The sequence below is a fragment of the Nicotiana attenuata genome, unplaced genomic scaffold (genome assembly GCF_001879085.1).
Source record: "Nicotiana attenuata strain UT unplaced genomic scaffold, NIATTr2, whole genome shotgun sequence".
NCBI lineage: Eukaryota > Viridiplantae > Streptophyta > Magnoliopsida > Solanales > Solanaceae > Nicotiana > Nicotiana attenuata.
Genome location: NW_017671175.1, coordinates 16,514 through 23,354, shown reverse-complemented (window position 1 = coordinate 23,354; position 6,841 = coordinate 16,514).

Below are 6,841 nucleotides of genomic sequence, written 5' to 3'. Positions count from 1 at the left end.
ATAATACATAATTAACAATTAAAAGTACAGGATCCAATCTTATGCGTATGAAACACAATTAAACCTTAAAATGGCTAATATTGCAATTATGTGCAATTTAGCTTTGAAAATACTAAATATAATTGTAAAAATGTGTAAGAATTACTTTAGTCATATTTTGGCGTAAATATAAAATTCCAATAGATGAATTATCAAAATAATTAATTTTGGAAATAATTATTGGAGATTTTACGGATAAAAAGGGAGAAAATAAATCAATTTAAAACCCTTAAAATTATGGAAAAATAATAAAACCTTTGGATATGCTATACATGCATATATATGCTATTTTGAAGGTATTTTGCATATTGAAAATATATAGGGAAAAATTGGGTATCAACAGCTGCCCCTCTTTATCCGAGAAGGGTGGAAGAGTTGTCGGATAAAGATATGATGGCCAATTTTGACCGAGCGAAATGGTTTGAAGAGGTTAGGCCGCACCCTGGCTTCTGAGTTGCCTACATATCCCTGGTTCTACAGGAATTAGGCCGTATGTAGTTCAGGATTCACCGGCGGAGTATACCGATGAGGCAATTTCAAGAACGGACGCAACATCTAGGGTTGTGTGAGTAGACAGTTTACGGGAATGGTTAGATTTGATATGGGTGCGGGAACTGGAGCGGATATCGCTCCTGCCGGGGTGGCCGTTGCTCGCTGTCTTACCTGCAAATAAGCAATACAAGCATATATTGTGCGTAAATTTGAACATGATGCAAATTCCTGTTGGACCGTGGATGTTGTTTTTGGACGATGAGGATGACGTCCTTAGACCATGATGACCTGGGCCATGAAGCGTATGATGAAGGATTCGCAGGCCATGAAATGATGTTCTCGGGCTATGAGGATGGTGCCTCCGAACCATGACGCCTTTGAATAATGATATGCAAAAGTTTGAAAGAAATCCTCAGGCCATGACATGGTGTTCTCGGGCTATGAAGATGGTGCCTCTGAACGTTGACGCCTTTGGATGAGTTGGCGATATTTCAGCCCATGAAGGATGCAGTATGTGGCTATCTTTCAGCCGTGCAGGTGTAGTATGTAGGCGATCTTTCAGCCGTGCAATGCAGTATGAGGCGATCTTTCAGCCGTGCAGATATAGTATGTGGCGATCTTTCAGCCGTGCAATGCAGTATGAGGCGATATTTCAACTGTGCAATGCAGATGTAGTATGTGGCGATCTTTCAGCCGTGCAGATACGGAAGGAGGTAGAGCTTAACCTCGGAAGGCAGAATGGTAGCCTTATGTAATGCGGATGCAGATGGAGACAGCGTTTAGTCTCGGAAGACAGAATGGTAGCCTTATGCAAGTTGGAAGGCAGAATGGTAGCCTTATGCAATGTGGATGCAGATGGAGACATCGTTTAGTCTCGGAAGGCAGAATGGTAGCCTTATGCAAGTTGGAAGGCAGAATGGTAGCCTTATGCAATGCAGATGCAGATGGAGACAGTGTTTAGTCTCGGAAGGCAGAATAGTAGCCTTATGCAAGTTGGAAGGCAGAATGGTAGCCTTATGCAATGTAGATGCAGATGGAGACAACGTTTAGTCTCGGAAGGCAGAATAGTAGCCTTATGCAAATTGGAAGGCAGAATGGTAGCCTTATGCAGGAAATAAGACAACAAATGACAGTAAAGTTTTCTTAGCTGATAGCAGATTGCGGCGTTGTGATTACTGGGAGTATTGTGACATACGGAACATCACTGGTGTGTGCTGATAGCTAATGTTGGCAAGTGCAACAGTTCTAAGAGTCGTATTCTTGAACAATGTTTGTCCCATGGGCGTATAGTATGTTTAATGATTTCGCAATCCTAGTGCCTGCATCCAAAGAAAAATTGTGAGTTTTGTAAAAGGGGGAAGGTTAGCTCGTATCCCCGCTGGCTTTTGCTTGACTCGTTCGGCTTTGATCTGGTGATACCGTCTGTATTATTGGGGTAACGTTGCTAAACAAAGCAGTTTCAATAATAAACATGCATGATTTTGTGAAAGTATGACATAAATGTATAATAAAATTTTTTTTTAGATGAACCGACGACTGTGACGTGGTTCAGGACATTGCAACCTCTCCTGCTACGAAGTTTTGAGGGTCCTCCTCAAAATTCTGCCCCAGTTTGATGGGTTGACGCTTCTGACTGTTGCTCGTGCGGCGATCGGCTGAAATTACTTCGGAATTTTGAGGGTCCTCCTCAAAATTCTGCCCCAGTTTCCAATTGCGGGGGAGGGGGGGGATGAAATTTTTATTGAATTGTGACCGAACCCATAGGGCTGCCTACGTATCCCCTCTTAAATGGGACTCAGGTCAGGCGTAGTTCAGTTTACATCATATAGGGAAAGCATAAAGATTACACATAGTAATGCTTGACTGCATCTGAATTGATCGGCTTTGGCCAGACTTCCCCGTCCATTTTTGCAAGTATAAGGGCTCCTCCTGTCAAAACCCGGTGAACCATGTATGGACCCTGCCAGTTGCGAGAGAACTTCACTTTGGCTTCGTCTTGTTGCGAAAAAATTTTCTTTAACACCAGCTGCCCCGATGTGAACTGTCTTGGCTTGACTCTTTTGTTGAAGGCTCTGGAAATTCTGTTCTGATAGAGTTGACCATGGCAAACTGCATTCATTCTCTTTCCGTCTATAAGGGATAGTTGCTCGTAATGACTTTTTACCCACTCTGCGTCGTTGAGCTCAGCTTCTTGTATGATCCTTAGGGAAGGAATTTCCACCTCAGCGGGAATGACAGCCTCTGTACCGTAAACCAGCATATAGGGGGTTGCCCCAGTTGATGTGCAGACTGTGGTACGATATCCTAGAAGAGCAAATGATAGCTTCTCGTGCCACTGTCTGTGCTTCTCTATCATTTTCCTTAATATCTTCTTGATTTTCTTGTTGGCGGCTTCTACAGCTCCATTCATCTGAGGCCTGTAGGCTGTGGAATTCTTGTGTTTGATCTTGAAAATTTCGCACATAGCTTTCATCAAGTCGCTATTGAGATTGGAGCCATTATCAGTAATGATCGACTCTGGAATTCCGAATCGACAAACAATGCGGTCACGGACAAAGTCTACCACGACTTTCTTAGTCACGGCTTTGTAAGATGCTGCTTCGACCCATTTGGTGAAATAATCGATGACTACTAGGATAAACTTGTGTCCGTTGGAAGCAGCAGGCTCGATTGGTCCAATAACGTCCATTCCCCACACGGCGAATGGCCACGGTGAGCTTGTTGTGTTGAGCTCGCTTGGAGGTACCTTTATCATGTCTGCATGTATCTGACAGCGGTGGCATTTTCGGACATACCGGATACAGTCTGTTTCCATAGTCATCTAGAAGTAACCAGCCCGGAGTATCTTCTTTGCTAAGACAAAACCGTTCATATGTGGACCGCATGTCCCAGCATTAATTTCTTTTAGCAGCCTGGATGCTTCCTTTGCGTCGACACATCACAATAATCCTAAATCGGGAGTCCTCCTATACAGGATTCCTCCGCTATGGAAGAAGTTGTTGGACAATCTCCGAAGTGTGCGTTTCTGAGTAGGATTAGCAAGCTCCGGGTACTCTCCTTTTGCCAAATATTCCTTGATATCATGAAACCAAGGTTTCCGTCTGCTTCCTCTTCAACATGGGCACAGTAAGCTGGCTGATTATGGATTTTCACTGGAATGGGATCAATGAAATTCTTGTCGGGATGCTTATCATAGATGATAGGGTACCCAATGCATCAGCGAACTCATTCTGGATTCTGGGAACATGTGAACCTCTTTCTCAATTCCTGTATGTGATGCAGATACGGGAGTATCTTGGAGTTCTTGGTTGCCCATTCATGTATAAGTAAGTATGAATCTCCAATCACTATCAGCTCTTGAACGTTCATGTCAATGGCCATTTTGAGCCCTAAGATGCAGGCTTCATATTTGGCCATATTGTTGGTGCGGGGGAACCTGAGTTTGGTAGACACCGGATAATGCTGACCGGTTTCCGATATTAGGACTGCTTGTATGCCAACTCCTTTGAAGTTTGCCGCTTCGTCGAAGAACATTCTCCAATCGCGAAGTCCCAGCAACAGGTATGCTCTGGCTAGATGTCCGCCTTCGGTCCCTTCAGCATCTTGACAATCTTCAACCCTTTTGAGAAATTTTCTCTCCAATTCTACTATGCCTCGCTCCAAGTATCCTAGCCTTTTGTTGGCACTAACAACCATGTCCTTCCATTCCTTAATCAGCTTCTGGTTGGACTCTTGTATCTCGCGGTGTTCGCTCTCACACTCACGTATCCTCTTGCGCAGCTGGTTGTGCTTGACTTGCGCCTCGGCCTTTTCATCTATAATTCTGTGACCTCGAACGAACCCTGGCTGGCCGAGACCATCATGATTGTCTTCCAACCAACCTGAATAGAAAGGAGTACAACCAACATGATATCTGTCTGGCTTGATGGTGTCTTTCATTACGATCTTGCAATGCCACATGTGTTGGGCTTGGCACTTGTAGGGACTATCATCATTTTGGAAGTTAGCTCGGAAATGGCTCATCTTGTCGACCCTGGGTATGACTTGCTTCCTTCCTGCTTGCCTCATAACTCGAAGAGGGACGTAGGGGTATGTTCCTCTTAGACCGATTAGTATTAGGAAAGGCGCATCTCTAGATCGGGCGATGAACTCCTCTGTCGGAAACCACTCGAACATCCATTGAACCTGTTCTTCAGTCAGATTATGAAATAGCTCAACCCATCCTTTGGCATTCTCAGGCTGAGCGAACATGTCGGGGATGTAATTTATTCGCTTTGGATGGAGGAAAGCGATGTGGTCATCCCAGTCCCTCCGCTGAATTTCTTGTCGGTATTTGCCCTTTTGGAGATGTTCCATGATCCAGAGTTGAAGTACTAGATTGCATCCTTCAAAGTGTTTTGCTCCTCGTTGACACTTCTTTAAGGCTCGGTATATGTCTGCAATCATCATGGGTACAATGCTGAATGTCTGCCCACCAATCCCCTCCATTAGGGTTTTGGTTATCATAGCCAACCTAGTATGTATTCTCCCTTTCTTCATTGGAAACACGATCAGACCCAGGAAGCAAAATATGAAGACGAAAACCCTACGATAGATGTGTCCTAAGGACGTGATGGCAAACTCGTCAGGGTAGGTACAGTATGATTTGCTATGGCCGTACATTTCATACAGGTAGTCAAAAGGGATGTATGATTCCTTCAGGCATACCAATTCTGCATTCTTCTTCAAACCCATCATTTTAAGGGAACCCTTGCCTTTGCGGTTCTCAGGCATTAGCAAACCCGGAGTTTCCCACACTAGACTGGCCAGTCCTCCTATCTCCTCTAGCAAAGGTGTCATTTCGACGTCCCCAAAATGGAACACGACCCTTTCACAATCCCAAAATAAGGTAGCAGCTTCTATTATCATGTTGTTAGGCTGGACCTCCAGGAGGGACGGTAGATTACCTAGATATTTTCTGACGAGGGTTTGGTCACTAGAGTGTAAATATCTCTACCAGCTTAGCAATCTTGGGTGGATGTTGGTGACCATGCCGAATCTGGGGACTTCGTGCCTCATATTTCTGCAAGACAAATAAGGTTAGGCCCTTACCCCCACCAGACTCGACTATTTAACATCAACAATTAGCATGCAGCATTTAGTTCTCCAAATAAATGCACAGAATGTGATGATGTCCGTTTGGGTTTTAGGGAAACCCAGTGGACTTTGGACAAGGCTATCTTAAAGGATCATTATGTGGACAACATAACTAACCCGGCTAGGTTTGACCATGATGCATGCACAATTTAAGCAGAGTAAGGTTTCTATGGGGTTTTAGACTGCTACCCTTGAGCGGACAACTTAAGGGAGAAGGCACGGAACTGTTGACTGCACCGCTGATCGACTAGTTTTACTGCAAATATGCCTTTCTGAATTTAGGGGGTAATGATATAGGAAAAGCGCAACCACTCATCAAGTGTTGCTATAGTATTTGCTTGGTACGAGTAGAGTATGATGTTAAGCATGATTATGCAAAAATTAAAAGCATATTGACATGTATTTGCACGTTAAGAAAGCGATAAATACAGCAGTTTCATAATTTAAAGCAGCAGTTAAAGGAAAGAAACAAGGAAGATATGTCAGTTTTGCTTTTGAAAAAGAAATTAAATGCTTAAAGAAATTAAACAAGAAATTACACATAGGAGGGGGTACAAATTCACAAAAACGGAATAAAATGGTAAAAGCCTAAATATCCCCAGCAGAGTCGCCATGCTGTCGCGCCCCCTTTTTTCTTTCCATCAGGAATCGGGTTCATGACATTTGGGTATGGGACAACTCATTCCTTTTGGGAACGGGGTTTGCATTTTTTGAAGAGTCGCCACCTAACGATTTTGAGGTGCATTAGGGAACCCATAAGGTTCATCTACAACTACGTTTGATAACCAGAGATAGGGTAAGGGCTTGAAATTATCCCAAGGGGAAGGTGTTAGGCACCCCTCAGGATCCACTAGTGTGGTTCCCGGCCAGATAGTTTTTTGTGAATTTGTGCAATTAGCAAACAGACAAGTAGGGCTCAAATAATAGGGGATTTGAGTTCACGTACACATAAACGTAAGAAAACAATTAATTAAAAAAGAAGCTAGGTTTTGAAAAGAGTTACAATCTAAGCATGATTATGAATGTAAAAGGAGTGTCCTAGGCTTATTTGTAATATGGATCACATCAATGCAATACCCGGTATGACACTCCTCAAAAGAAGGGCTACACGTGGTATTAGCGCACCGGTCATCATATCCATATCTACCCTTTCCCGCTCGTGAAGGTAATTAAA